General features: G+C 46.5%; 1 protein-coding gene across 7 annotated transcripts in view; it reads left to right on the plus strand.

Moving 5' to 3' along the window:
* Positions 1–12825, plus strand: part of ZFAND6 (zinc finger AN1-type containing 6) — a 141509-nt gene that overhangs the window by 8722 nt on the left and 119962 nt on the right. The window contains exon 1 of one of the 7 annotated variants that reach the window (XM_060260043.1): positions 1327–1418. The exons of 4 other annotated variants lie outside the window; for them this stretch is intronic. The gene's annotated coding sequence lies outside the window, so the exon portion shown is untranslated. Of the gene's footprint in view, positions 1–1326; positions 1419–12825 lie in introns of those variants that run through there. 2 more of the 7 variants (XM_060260044.1, XM_060260037.1) reach the window with 2 other exon arrangements.

Consider the following 12825-nt stretch of genomic DNA (forward strand, 5'->3'; position numbering starts at 1 on the left):
GGCAGGTAGTAAAGCCAGATGATTGCGTTGTAGCAGTCAGAGTATCAAACTAAGGTCTGGGAGATCCAGATATGAATCCCCACTCTGCCACATAAGCTCACTGAGTGATCCTGGGCCAGTCACGCTTACATCCTTCTCCTTCCCTCCATTTTATCCTCACAACAGCCCTGTGAAGTAGGTGAGACTGATTGGCCCAAGGTCACTCAGCAAGCAGAGTAGGGATGCAAAACTGGGTCTTCAAGACTAGAGTCTAACACCTTGCCCACTATACCAATCTGGCTGCCTTGAAGAGGGAACAGAGGCAGGCTTTAAAAATCATTTCTTTATTTAAAACATTTGTGCCCAGAGTTTTGCTAAGCACTTTACATTTAAAACAAAATTAAAAGCAACAACAATGTCAAATTTAAACATCCACAATAATATTACAACATAAAAAACAAGGCATAATTAACCAAAATAAAATGCAATTATTTTAAAAAAAAACACTCATAAATGTGCGTAGCATCAGGCTGTAGATGTTAATACAAACCACCTTTGGCTTTCATTCCAAATCTTTTTCAAAAACAAATCAGAGTCCTTCACAACAGACTATCAGACGCACGTATCTCCGTTGTGAAACTTAACAGCCACTGTTTTTCCAGCCTCCTGCAGCAAGGAGCTCTGCAGATGACTTCGTGCAAGGACTTGCAGGGTTGGCAGCCTCCAGGTGGGGCCTGGATATCTCCTGCTTTCACAACTGATCTCCAGCGGGCAGAGATCAGCTCCCCTGCAGAAAACGGCTGCTTTGAAAGGTGGACTCTACGGCATTATCCCCCACTGAAGCCTCTCCCCTCCCTAAACCCACCCTCTCCTGGTTCCACCCCCAAAGTCTCCAGGTGTGTTCCAACACAGGCCTGGCAACCCGAGCGGGCAGCAAGCGTGTGCGGGAAAAACTCTTCCCTGCTGCCGCCAGTTGGTCGCCATAAGAAGCTTCCCGTGCAGGACCAGCTCCCTTGGTCCTCCCACCGCTGGGACCGACCGACCCGCAACCACCACAGCACGTGCCCCTTTCCGCCACGCGCCTCCATCTGTGGCCGGGAAATGCCCTCCAGCAGCGGAGTTCTGGACTGCAGAGCCCCGCAGGGTCCCCCGCGGCTTTTTGCCCGGTGCCGCGCCTTTGCCAGCCCAAGCCAGGGGCAGGGCAGGGCAGGGCAGCGCTTCCGAGGCCATTCGAGACAGAGCTGGCCGGGGCTGTTCGGGAGGAGGAAGCGGGACTAGAGGGCGCCGCCTCTCCTCCCTGTTCCCGCCCGCCTTCCAAGCGCCACCAATCAGCGTTCACTCGCGAGTTCTTTTGGGCAGGGCTGGAAAGGGGGAAAAGTTTACTCAGGACTGAGGGAGAAAGAAGTGAGCGGGCGGCGAGAGGACCCCGGCGGCGGCAGGTGAGCGCGCGGGCCTGCGCTGTGCCCTCCCCCCGCTGGAGGGGGCCCTGGGGGGAGGGGAAGAGAGAAAGGAAGTGGGGCGGTTTCCCCCCTTTATTCCCTGGGCTTCAAGGGTCGGGGGAGGGCCATCATAATCCTCCTCAGGATCTGACTGGGGGGCAGGAAGGGTCCTAGAGTGCGAGTCCATCTGTCCCACTGCTGATTTTTTGGGGAGGGGTTGACACTTGAGAGAAGCGGATATGGGGGAGGTCCCCCAACCTCACACTCACCAGGAAGTCCCCCCCCCACACACACAGCAGGGAAAGGGGTTATATGGAAGGTCTTCAGGACAAGGCTTTTCAGGACCTGACTGGGAGGGGAGGAAGATGGTTGAAGGGGCAAGAGACATGGGCAGTGAGTGCCTCCCTACACACAACCCAGGGAGCCAGCCCCTTCCCTACACATGGGAGTTGAGGGGACACTGGAGTGGGAACTTGACCTGTCCCAGTGACCAGGGCCCGACCTCAGATGAGTGTTGGGGAAAAAGAATATGGGGAGAGTGCCACCCACACGCATCAGGGAGTCTTCAATGAAAGGCTCTTGGGATGGCATTTCACCCCAATCCACTCCTCAAGAGTTGATAGGATTCATGAAGGGAAGATTGGTAGCTGGAAATTGCTCTGTGTTGGTTACTGGGGGAAAAAGGATATGTGGAATGTCCCCTTCAAACCCTTAGGGAGTTTATCTGCTTTTGCATGGAAGAGGATGGTGGGAGAAGTCTTCACTGAGAGATATAGTGAGGGGTGTCCCATTTCTTAAAAACCTCAGTTTTTAAGAGGTTGGCGGTTGCTGGAAAAGGAACATGAGAACTCTCTGCATAGACACCCCTTAATGGAGTACATGAGAAAGGGTTCCCTGAAAGGCTTGTGGGGGGCATAACTCCTTCAAAGAGGATCCCAAGAAAGATTAGAAAGTCAAGGGTGAGGTGGGGAAAGGAACATAAACAGCTACTATCCCCTGCATCCTTTTAGAGACTTCTCTGGAGACCCCGTACACACATAGAGGGAAGAATGGCAGATGCGGACCTTCAAGCTCCCTTACAGCAGAAGATGCTGTATCTTCTGGGGTAAATATAAGAAGGGGGGGGGGTTCAGTAAAAGAATTCAGGTGATTTTTTAACTCTCTTCCCTATCTAAAGAATCCCACATACACCAGTGAAAGAGGGAGACATAGTATGTGTGGATCTTTGCTGCCCTCAGCTGTAGTTTTAAGGAAGGTAAAAAGGTGATGGGGCTTTGGAAAATAAACATGACTGTTCCCTCATCCAGGTAGTGCCCCCCAAACACAAATTGGCTAAGGAAAAGTTTGGAGGGTGATTAGGTGGAAAGTCTGTTCAAATGTGGGGGTAGATGGGACAACTGGAAATATGCAGGTGACCCACTGGCTGAGTTCTATTCACAGTTCTGGGCTACGTGAACCTTGGTAAAATGCTGCTTGTGCTCTTAAAAATAAGAGTGTGTGCTTGCTTTTTAGTTATGACTCAATTGTGAAAAGATCTCTGTGTGTCTTTATCTTATTAACTAACCTTAAAACACAATGAGATTAGATGAGCTTTGACTCCCATAAGATTATGCACTGGAAAATTTTGTTGGTCTTGTATGTTTCGCCTGGAGAGGAGATGACTGAGAGGTGATACGATAACTATCCTCAGGTACTTGAAGACTGTCATATAGAGGATGGTGCAGAGTTATTTTCTATGGCCCTAGAAGGTTGGACAAGAACCAGTGGGTTGAAATTAAATCAGAAGAGTTTCCCACTAAGTATTAGGAAGAATTTCCTGACAAGAGTGATTTCTCAGTGGAACAGGCTTCTTTGGGAGGTGGTAGGCTCTGCTTCCTTGAAGGTTTTTAAACAGATTGGCAGGGGATCCTGGAAGTTTTGCCATCTTCTGGGCATGGAGCAGGGGTCATCAGGGATGTATGTGTGTATGGGGGGAGGTATTTGTGAATTTCCTGCATTGTGCAGGGGGTTGGACTAGATGACCCTGGATGTACCTTCCAACTCTGTGATTCTAAGATGCAGGGTTTTTTTTGAGCAGGAACGCAGTTCCGGCTGGCTTGGTGTCAGGGGTGTGTGGCCTAATATGCAAATGATTCCTGCTAGGCCTTTTCTACAGAAAAGCCCTGTGTGAAACAATGGTGCCTTCAGGGGGTGTGGCCTTATATGCAAATAAGTTAGCACTGATAGCACTGATCATCAGGCTCTTCTATAACTCTTTGAATTTGGGGCTGACTTTGTAGATGAGTAAGCAAATGCTGGCTGAGTGTGTGTCTATCCACACAGGCTCAGGCACCTAGGCTAATGAATGAACACAAATTAAACTGCCTTGTGCTGGATCAAACCCTTGATGTATCAAAGTCAGTATTGTCCACTCAGATGGGCAGCAGCTCTCCAGAGTCTTAAGCAGAGGTATTTCATATTACTTACTGCCTGGCCCAGTTAAGTGGTGATGCTGGAGATTGAATTTTGGATTTTCTGCAAAGCAGAGGCTCTTGCACTGAGCCATGCCCCCTCCTTGAAATGTAGAGGTATTTTAAGTCTGTCCACCATACAGAAGAGCTGTCAGGATAACTTGCATATTGTTAATTTCAAAACATATTTATGTAACTTGGGACAACTATTTTTATTTATTTACCTCAGGTATAGTCTGCCTTTTTCACTTGGACTCAAGGCAGATTGCACAGAGTGAGTGAATATAATTGACAGGAGGAGGTATCCAATAAACAATACACTAGGATTGTTGTTGTTCAGTCACACAGTCGAATCCGACTCTTCGCAACCCCATGGACAAAGTCACGTCAGGACCTCCTGTCTTCTACCATCCTTCGAAGTCTCAAATTCGTGTTAGTTACATTAGTAATGCTGTCCAGCCATCTCATCTTTGCCGTCCCCTTCTTCATTTGCCTTCTGTCTTTCCCAGCATCAGGGTCTTCTCCAATAAGTGCTCCCTTCTCATTTGGTGACCCAAGTATTTAAGCTTCAGCTTCAGCATCTGACCTTCCAGGGAACTGTCAGGGTTGATTTCCCTTAGGACTGACTGATCTGATCTTCTTGCAGTCCAAGATTCTTCTCCAGAACCACAACTCAAAAGCATCTGTTCTTCTGGCTCGGCCTTCCTTATGGTCCCACTCTCACAGCCATACATTACTACTGGGAATACCATTGCTTTGACTATACAGACTTTTGTTGGCAGGGTGATGTCTCTACTTTTTATTATACTTCGATAGTCAATCAGTGTCTTTCTTTGAGAATAAAACTCCAAGTGGAAAGGGAGGTCGTGGCTCTCCTGTGAGTCCATTGCGCATTCCAGTCCACTCTAAGATTAAAAAGGTAAAGGTAGTCTCCTGTGCAAGCACCAGTCGTTTTCGACTCTGGGGTGATGTCACATCACGACATTTTCACAGCAGACTTTTTTAACAGGCTGGTTTGCCATTGCCTTCCCCAGTCATATACACTTTCTCTCCAGCAAGCTGGGTACTCATTTTACCGACCTCGGAAGGATGGAAGGCTGAGTCAACCTGAAGCCGGGTACCTGACTCCAGCTTCTGCTGGGATCAAACTTAGGTTGTGAACAGAGAGTTACTGCAGCTTTACCACTCTGTGCCACGGGGCTCTCTAAGATTACATGGGCGAAATAATGAGCAGAGTAAAGCATAGTGAATTGGCAAATGCGTTATAAAATAACATTATAAAAATAAAATGTGAAAAATATATGTGAAATACATACATTCCCGGAAATTGCAGCTGGTGCAGAATGCTGCGGCCCGGCTGTTATTGGGCCTCCCAAGGTGGGGGCACATTCGGCCGGGTCTTCGGGCTTTGCACTGACTCCCAATAACATACCGAGTCCGGTACAAGGTGCTGGTCATTACCTTTAAAGCCCTATATGGCCTGGGACCTGCCTACCTGAGGGACCGTCTCTCCCCACATGTTCCCCAGAGAGTACTGAGGTCTGGGACTCAAAACCTTCTCACCATCCCCAGGCCTAAGGAAGTCCATCTCAAGTCAACCAGAGACAGGGCCTTTTCTACAATGGCCCCTACATGGTGGAACCAGCTACCGGAAGAGGTGAGGGCCCTGCGGGATCTTACTCAGTTCCGCAGGGCCTGTAAGACAACCCTCTTCCGGTTAGCCTACGCCTGACTGGATAAATGTAGCTTATTAGACCTCTGTGAATTATATTGTATAGTTTTAATGCTAAGAATTTAAGGTTTTTAGGTTTTTAAATGCTTCGACTTTTTAAATGTAATAACTCTGTACTTTGTTTTATTGTTTGCTGTGAGCCGCCCTGAGCCATTTTATGGGAAGGGCGGGGTATAAGTTATAGAATAAATAAATAAATACATCCAGGTTTAACAATACCAGTATTAGTAATCAACATTGGCAATTGGCTGACATAAAGAAGAAGCCTCTTCTTGACATTCTGCCCTTCAAGTTTCTTACCACCACCACCCCAGGTTTGTTTGGGTATTTTTTCCTGAATTATTTAAGCAGTTTGGATGCCTTTATTTGATCAAAACAGACACATTCATTATGGGAAGCAGGGAAATGGGTCCACTTCACAAAGTAGTAAAGTGCCTCTCTTTTTATTTTGGAGTCCAGTATCTCTTTGACTTCATGGTGGGTCTAACCATTAACCATCACAAGAGGAAGAACTGCTGGTTGCAGGTGCCATTTGCTCTTACCAGGATCTTTCTTTAGCAAATGTCAAGTCCTCAGTCTCTCAGGCACAATTAACAAGCCATTGAAGTAACAGAAGTTTATTGAACCTTGATAACTGTTGTAGGCATGGCAGGTCTAGCAAAGACTGGTGGGACCAGCCTTTGCCTCCCTTATATACATTCCACATAACTATTATACTTTTCAAAAGGCAAGTGGAAAAAGCTAAGCGGGGAAGTGAACGCGGGAGTTCCCTCGGCCCTCCTCCCCACAGGTGCATCTGGCCTGGCCGTTCCCTAGATTCTCAAAAAAAGATCAGGTTAGTCTGATATTACTTGTTCTTGAGAAAACCATGCTGGCTCTTAGTAATTATAGCCATCCTTTCTAAATGTTCCAGGACTGACTGACTGATGATTTGTTCTAAAACTTTTCCAGGTATAGAGATCAAGCTAACGGGTTGGTAGTTACCCAGATCCTCCTTTTTCTGCTTCTTGAAGAGGGGACAACATTTGCCCGCCTCCAATCTTCTGGCGCCTCTCCTGTTCTCCAAGAATTCTCAACAATAATAGCCAGAGGCTTAGAAATTTTGGAGCCCTTGGATGCAGTTCATCTGAACCTGAGGACTTAGTTTCATTTAAAGAAACTCGGTGTTTTTGTACTACCCCTATACTGATCCTAGGTTGGAACTTCATACCTTCATTATATGTTCTGTTTTTGTCATGTTGAGCACTGTTTCCCTCAGAAGAGAGAGGAAAAGTAGGAATTGAGCAGTTCCGCCCACTCTTCGTTACCTGTTACAATTTCACTTTCCTGCCCTCGCAATGGGCCTACTATGTCCTTGCTCTTTTTCTCACTCTGAACATAAGAAAATAACCCTTTTCTGTTGTTTTTTGCTTCTTTGGCCAGCCTAAGCTCATACTGAGCTTTAGCTTTCCTAACTTTTTCTCTACAAGCACTGGTGATTTGTTTATATTCATCCTTGGTTATAAGGTCCTCCTTCCAATTCCTAAAGGAGTCTTTTTTATTTCTCAAGAGAGCTGTTTATGGAGCCTACTTGATCTCTTTAGGCTTTTTCCATTTTTTCTTCTCATAGGAATCATCTGTGATTGCGCTTTCAGTATTTTGCTTTTAAGAAACTCCCACCTCTCTTGAACCCCCTTCTTCCTAAGTATTTCTGACCATGGGTTTTTACCCAGCATAGTTCTAAGTTTATCAAAGTTTGCCTTTCTGAAGTCCAACCTGTGTCTGACTATGTATAGCTTTTCCTTTCCCTAAGACTGTAAATTAGGGTTGCCAAGTCCAATTCAAGAAATATCTGGGGACTTTGGGGGTGGAGCCAGGAGAAATGGGGTGGAGCCATAAACAAAGTTGCGTCAAACACAATTGAACTCCAAAGGGAGTTCTGGCCATCACATTTAAAGGAACCGCATACCTTTTAAATGCCTTCCCTACATTAGAAATAATGAAGGATAGGGGCACCTTCTTTTGGGACTCTCCATTATACCCTATGAGAATCGATCTCCTTAGAGAATAATGAAGTGCCCGGCAGACATTTCCCTCCCCCCCCCCACATTTCTGACAACTCTGAAGCGGGAGATTGGCATCTCTACTCACAAGCTGATGAACTTCCAACTTCTTCAAAGTAACACAGAGCAACAAAAGGTTCAAGTTTACCTTTCCTATGCAAAGGACCTCTGAAAAGATTGTGCAACCACAGCCACTAGGAGCAGCCATGTTCTTCTGCTTACTCCCCCCCCCCCCATTCAGCCTTAAAGACACAGACACACCATCCATTCAGCCTTACAGACACAAGAGGAAGCCTTTCCAAGCGAAGCCTCCAGAGGTGGAAAGACACATGGGGACTGTGGGGGCGGGGCTTCCCCCCGCTGGCCTGCTGACTGGGAGCGGGGAGGAGCCTGGGAAAGCGGGAGACCCCCTGCTGGGACCTGGGGATTGGCAAGCCTACTGTAAATTCCAAAATCACATGGTCACTACTGCCCAGGGTGCCCACTATTTCCACTTCTTCAATCAATTCTTCCTTGTTGGTGAGAATCAAATCCAAGATAGCAGATCCCTTTGTTTCCTTCTTCACTTTATGGAAAAGGAAGTTGTCAGCAAGACAAGTCAGGAATCTATTTGACCTTTCATTTTTAGCATTTCATTTTTAGCTATTTGACCATTTCATTTTTTACATTCCAAGTCTTTTTAAAAATTCTTCCCCTTCCTCTTTTTCCAGCCCAGCTTTTTTTTTTCCCCCTGAGAGGTGCGTCAAGGGGTTCAGTGGCAGCTTTTCGGGATCCGTGTGATCACTGACCCACCCAATTGTGCCTGCATAAACATAGTGTCAATAATCTGCTCCCTCTTGCTTTTGTGTTGTGGGAGGTGGGGCACGGCATCAGCCAAAAAAATTGTTTTTCCTCGGGAGGTGGTGGGCTCTCCTTCCTTGGAAGTTTTTAAACAGAGGCTAGATGGCCATCTGACAGCAGTGAGGCTCCTATGAATTTAGGGGGAGGTATTTGTGAGTTTCCTGCATTGTTCAGGGGGTTGGACTAGATGCCCCTGGAGGTCTTTTCTAACGCTATGATTCTGTGAGGTGTTTAAAGGTGAATTTGAACTTTGAGAAAAACTCTGCCCATCAAATCTGTTTGGTGCCCAATTTGCACGGGCTTTTGTGCACTTCCAGGTTCTTATGATAATTCCAGATTTCAAACAGCATCTTTGCACCTTCCAGCTATTACTGCGAAGTTTTTAGAGCTAGGCTAATGGTGGCAGCTTCTTTCCCCCACACTAACCAGTTTATCTCAGTCTTGTCAAATTTTTCAACACAAAAGCACATGGCCCCCTTTTGGAGGATTACCCACCCCCATGGCCACATCACTCACATTACAAATTAGTTGTTCTCGTCAGGGTGTTTGTTGTAACACAGGTTCAGAGGTAAACAGGTTTTTTTAGGTGTGCAAAGGCAGTTTGGCACTCTGCAGTCCAGCTTAGTCTCGCCCCCGTTTTTTAATACTCCAGGCCCTTCCCTTTAGTTTTTAACGGATCTGTAATGGTAGTGCCACCTGTGCAAGTTTTTTTAAAATAAAGCATCCATAAAAAGATAAAGGTAGTGCCCTGTGCAAGCACCAGTCGTTTCCGACTTTGGGGTGACATCGTATCATGATGTTTTCACGGCATACTTTTTATGGGGTGGTTTGCCATTGCCTTCCCCAGTCATCTACACTTTCCCCCTAGCAAGCTGGGTACTCATTTTACCGACATCGAAAGGATGGAAGGCTGAGTCAACCTTGAGCCAGCTACCTGAACCCAGCTTCTGCCAGGATTGAACTCAGGTTGTGAGCAGAGAGCTCGGACTGCAGTACTGCAGCTTTACCACTCTGTGCCACATGGCAGAAATTTGCAAACCCATAGAAATTTGCAATTGGTGCCTTGTCTTGGGGGGGTTCCCATTCTAGCACTGCTTTTATTTTGGCAGGATCCATTCCCAGTTTTGTGGAATTCACATTTGGACAATTTTTGCAAACCGTTTGTTCTGATATAAGGTCACAAGGACTTCCCTCACAAATTTCACATGAGGCGCCTTATCTTGAGAATAAATCAAAACATCATTGAGATACACTACTACCCCTTTGTACAAAAATTTTCTTATCACATTGTCCGATAAGAGGGCCCCCTATTGTCCAAATGGCATCACTAAGTACTCAAACTGCCTAGCATAGGTGTTGAATACTGTTTTCTACTCACTCCTCTCTTGAATGCACACCCAGTAATAAATGTCTCCAGGACCGGTGCTAGGCTTTTTGATGCCCTAGACAAGCTACCTATTTGCGCGCCTCCCCCCCACCCACCTCCACATGGCTGCCAAGTGCTCCTCAGATGACCAACTCTTCCACCACCCCCCCCCCACACCATTCCCAGGTTCAAGCCCATCACAGCCTAGCCTTGAGAGGAAAAATGAAAAGCACCAAGCTTGAGACTTTTTACATTTTTATGTTACCATCGTTTAAAAATAAATTTTTAGCCTTAGTTGTTGTTTTTTTTAATGTGAGAATAAGTAATACAACAAAATCATTCATCTCTACTTCTCTACATTGAGATAAAATGTGGTATTTGCATCCAAATGGAAAGTTGAAATATGCTGATAACTGATTGGAAAAATAAACTGATTATATTGCAAGAGCAAAGCTCACGTCTCACTTTACATGATACACCAGAATCTGAATTTTAAGAAAAATGAAATGTATTTTGGTATTTATTAATCAAAAGTATCCTAGGGGGTCACCATAAATTGACTGCAAACAAAATTGACATGCTGCTAAAATAGTGTACAAGTTACTTCACATTATCACTTCCATTCATTCTGTATTAATAGTATAAATTCAAATGAACAAAAATAGTAATCTCAAAGTTTCATATTTTAGCTTTACTTATAAATTCACTGTACAAGGCAACCTCCTTCTTATGGCAGTGGTCATAAATATTGACAGAAGGTAACCACTGGCTTAAAAATTCTGAATGTTTAAAAAAATCACAAAAGTTTTGTATTAAGCTGAAGCCAGTCAAAAGCAAGAAAATAAGATTCTGGATAATCAGGGTCTCTCTGTGCCCCAGATTTACATTTCTTATCACGAATTCATACGAGAGAGGAATTACTACTCAAAAAGTTATATAACCCACTTCTCACTGTATAAAATAGCAACCACTATAGGGCTCTTATTTTGGCATCTGAGCCAACAGTCTTTATAGGCACCTGGCACCAGGTTTCACACAACAGCATAAAAGTTAACAACCTGCAACAATCCACCACTTATTGCTTTGCTACCAATTACATCAGCACTGATTTTAATATAAAACTTTCTGAAACGCACACTTTTGGTGCAAATTAATCATAGTGTGAAGCACAAACTGGTATTTCTGCTGCACTTAAGTCTGATTGCTTAACTTTGCACAACCTTAAAAAAAAAAGCACCAGTCCTTTCTGACTCTGGGGTGAGGTCACATCAGGACGTTTTCACAGCAGGGGGCTTTTGCACAACCTAAATTAACTTTTAATTTTAAAGCAAACATAAACCAACAATTAAAAAACTCTACATGATCCCTCAAAAGAGCTGAAGCAGAACGCAACCAACCCAAAAAATCAGAGTGCTCTTCTTTCCAGGCTCCTTCCCAGTTCTTTACCTGCTCCTAGTTGCCAGTGCCACCCCTCTTGCCCTAGAAGGCAGAAAGCCAGCATCTCACAACTTTTCTGGAGGTTGAAAGCAGCTGTTTGTGCAGGCGCGCGTGTATTGGGGGGGTGGGTCTTGCTTTCCCTTCAGCCAATTAGGACCATGCCTGGGGAGGAAGAATCCATCAGCCACCGCAACCCGGGAGAAGTGGGGGGGGGGGGCGACAAACAACCTGTGAGGCTTTCATCCCACAGCCATCCTAGACTTAAAGCAAACAGTGACAAACAAACCCCAGCCTCTCTTCTTTCTCCCCCTCTCTGCAAAGCCACCGTTTCGCAGCAGTGTGAGTAAGCTAAGACCAGAACAAACTGCAGCAGGTTCCCATCCCATTCTATTATCTGATGAAGTGTGCTTTTAGCACACAAAAGTTAACATTCTGAATAAAATTTTGTTGGTCTTTAAAGGTGCTTCTCGACTCCTCCTTTATTCTGCAGCAGCTTTGGCTTGTATCAGATAGAGCTGGGAAGCCCCAGGTGGGGGAGGAGGGAACCACGCAGCACCTCCATAGCAGCACCCCCGTAAGAGCCCGGCTGCTTTGACAAAGCAGGACCCAGGGAAGCAAAAGGCAGCTCTGAGTGCTAAATAAGCCAGGGAATTTCCTTCCCAGGGGTGTCTGGCTAAGCTGGTAACTGTCAAGCGCTGGAGAGAGGTTGAGCATGAACATTGTGATTCTGCTGATCTGCATGGTGGAGGAGGGGAGAGGAAGCGAGGTGTGCACTGGCATGCTAGTGCAAGCGATATGTAGCCTCCTCAAAACGGGAAAGGTTTGCATGCATCTCCTGCCTTGCAACATCAACAGACTTTTTGTAGCCACTGGCACTGGCAGCAGCCTGGTCAGAACAGGGAGAGCTAGGACACCATGCAAGCGCCAGCCTGCCCCCGTTCAGGCTTCCCCTGCTCAGGCTTTCCATGCAAACAATCAGCCCTGCTCTGCCTCCCTGCAGTGCAGCACAGGGAAGCAAAGCAGGGCTGGATGACCCAGTTTACACCGCGGGCTCCTCTTGAGGAGCGCAACATGCAAGCGCCCAGCCTGCTTCTCCCCACCGCGCTGGGAAACGAAAAGGGGCGGGATGCCTTGGAAGTGACATTATTGGCTATGTGCTCCCCACCAGCACTCACTGTGGTCCTCTCCTACTTCAAAGGGAACAAGCCGGCTCCCTTTGAAGCAGGGGAGGGCCTTGCTGAGTGCTGGAGGGGAGCGTCTTTGGGTGCGTGGAGGTGGGCAGGGGGAGGCAGCGGCAGCCGGCTCGAGGAGGTGGGGAGGGCAGCAGCGGGAGTGGGGAAGTGGGTGTGGAGAGGCAGTGGACAATGGTGGGCAGGGGCGGGGAGAGGGGTCTGAGGCGGCTGCCTACTTGGCCTACTCCCACCCGCCGGCCCTAAGTGTCTCTTAAATCCAGTTTTGTGAAAATCTGACCTCGTTCAACTACTCCTAGTAGGTCTTTTTTCTGATGGGGATTGGGTAAGCATTCGACATAGAGAGTGCA

This window comes from Heteronotia binoei, chromosome 19 (genome assembly GCF_032191835.1).
Source record: "Heteronotia binoei isolate CCM8104 ecotype False Entrance Well chromosome 19, APGP_CSIRO_Hbin_v1, whole genome shotgun sequence".
Taxonomy (NCBI): Eukaryota; Metazoa; Chordata; class Lepidosauria; order Squamata; family Gekkonidae; genus Heteronotia; species Heteronotia binoei.